This window comes from Nelumbo lutea, chromosome 1 (genome assembly GCF_056320005.1).
Source record: "Nelumbo lutea isolate HS-2025 chromosome 1, American lotus-T2T, whole genome shotgun sequence".
NCBI classification, from domain to species: domain Eukaryota; kingdom Viridiplantae; phylum Streptophyta; class Magnoliopsida; order Proteales; family Nelumbonaceae; genus Nelumbo; species Nelumbo lutea.
This window is the reverse complement of record NC_142684.1, coordinates 91,988,332-91,990,788: the sequence shown is the minus strand read 5'-3', so window position 1 is coordinate 91,990,788 and position 2,457 is coordinate 91,988,332. Positions and strand designations below refer to the sequence as shown.

The window sequence follows — 2,457 nt, the reverse complement described above, 5'->3', positions numbered from 1 at the left end:
ACATCACCATGTTGGATCAGCCTAGAGCACCATCTCATATGCTGAACATAGTTCTACCAATACATCACCATGTTGGATCAGCACCAGCTGTAGAAGCTTGATGAAGAATGTGGCTATAGTTTTCAATTGCCTTCATTTTGGAAATCTAAACAATAAAGTAAAATTGGATCAACACCATGCATAATAATCACCAATGTAGAAGCTTGATGAAGAATGTTGTTATAGTCTTCAATTACAGCAAGGATCCAACCACTAGTTAATGCAGCAGACAAACTAGCGAACTTGGCAGGTCTCAAACTAGTTAATGCAGTGAGATACCAAGATTTGACCATGCATAGCTGCATTCTTTGCCGCGGGCGACTGCAACCTTAAGGTACTTTTGAGATGTCTTGAACCGTAGAGTACAAAGATTGTGAAGGCCAAGATGGTGCCACTGAACTGCATCGTCTGGATCCTCTTCTATTGCATGCTTTAGTGTGTGCAAAGCTCGCTCTTCCATTTCCGTCAAATCATTATGTCCAGTTTCAAATGTTGCTGCAATTTCATGCTGAGCCTTGTGAACCATGGCAAGTCCTATTCATGCTATTCAAAGCTCAATTGTTGCAGAGTCCCCTTCTCTAAGTATTGAAGTCATTTCATTCGCAGCCCATGAAAGTTGTTCAGTGGGATCTTGAGACCTTTCTGCATCCTTGATACGATGAAGCACAACAACATATCGAGTTGACATGCAATTAGGCTCTAGTTTTGCTGCCTTCTCTAAGCACTTTCCAACACTTGTATGATAGCCGTCCAAATAGTATGCATTAGCAAGATTCACCTAGATATGTGCAGCCCTAGGATCTGATCTGACTGCAGCTAACAAACACTCTTTTGCAACATTTGCAGCCGCAACATGAGGTATACAAGCTCCTTCACTAGCACTTGCCCTCATACCTACAACAACTGAACCATATTTACACAAAAGAAGAGATGCGTAATTGATTAGGGCAGCAGGATGGTTTTGATATTTTAGAATCAAATCTTGAAAACATTTCATTGACAACTCCAAGCTACCACTTTGAAGATAAGCAATCCCAAGATTTGCAAGGGAGTCTAAGTGGTCAGGAGCAATAGACAACAAAGAGGATAAAACTGATATAGTACTGTAGACGGCCGGTTCTAATAAGTAATAAACCAAGTGTATTCTAGACTGATGCTTGTCTAATATTTGATTGCACTGACTCCTTCAACTTAGAAATAATTTCTCCAAGTTTTTCATGCGTGAGTTCTTTATTGGCACAATGATCAATTGTACTTCCTAGCAGGAGGCACTGTGCATGATGAATTTGAACCAAGGAAAGTAACTCGGGCTTGTCAATCTCTTCCTCACTCCGAAGTAATATTTCTGCTGCCTTTTCATATGCTGGCACTGTCTTCTGTGGCTGACCCAACCTCTGGTACATTAGGCCAAGTATAAAATGTGCATGGGCATTTTTGGGCATCTTCCTTGCAACATGAACCAAACCAGTTTTAAGGCTGCTGACTTTTTCCTCACGGGATGCTGGAGCCCCTTGACAGTGTCGATCGGCATCCGTATCAGACCCACATTCAAGAGAACATTTTCCCTTATTAATTCTTGAACGACACTTCCCTAGTTTATTTAATCGTTTAGCTTCTCCTTCTGTGGCATCAACCACAACGTCTTTACATACCAAGGTACTTTTCTCCCCACAATTTTCTTCCTTAATGCTCCTGGTGGAATCAAGAGGAGCGATGGAGGCACAGTCATCGTCGTCGCTTTCGGGAGGGTCGATGTTGAGGTCAGCGATGACGACCTTGGAGTAGTTGCTCTTATTCTTCTTTGAACTCTCGTCGATGAAATCCTCGACGACACTGGATTCCTGCTTAATCGGGACATTCTGGGTGTTGCTAACCTACGCTAGGGAAACGACCTGCTGCTCACTAGACGATTCTGTCATGTCTGGTTGGCGGCCGGTTGTGGTTGCAACTCCCTCTGGGTTCCTTTCCTTGCTGGAAAAGTACAACTCCATCAAACGCCTTAATTCTCAGACATCGTCCTTGATCTCGTGCACCTCCGTGCCGTTTTCCACGATCTTGAGCTCCAGTTCATAAACCCTAGTCGTCAATTGCTCAAGGTCACCCATGACGCCTTGCTTTGATACCAAATTGTTATGGGCCCGCGAATAGGATCTCATCATGGGTCGGTCCATGGGGAAAACCTCCTGTTTTCCCTTGTTCCTCCCTTTTCTTGAGGAACCTATCTTGGCGCCTTAATGGTGATTTGTTCAAGAGATCACCAACTCTCCTCTACTCTATCTTGACTGAAAATATACATGCCTTTATTGAGTATTATCAGCTTCTTAAATAGGAGATTACAAGAGATAAGAGTGCTGCTTTTAGGAAGACTCCCTACTAATCTATACTACTGAACAGATAAGATAAGAACACTTAATAGAT

The 2,457-nt window shown here is 42.8% G+C and overlaps 1 pseudogene; it reads right to left on the bottom strand.

The window, feature by feature from the left end:
- Positions 1 to 301: 301 nt before the first annotated feature.
- LOC148876123 (uncharacterized) lies at positions 302 to 2,144 on the bottom strand (annotated as a pseudogene).
- Between the last annotated feature and the right edge of the window lie 313 nt (positions 2,145 to 2,457).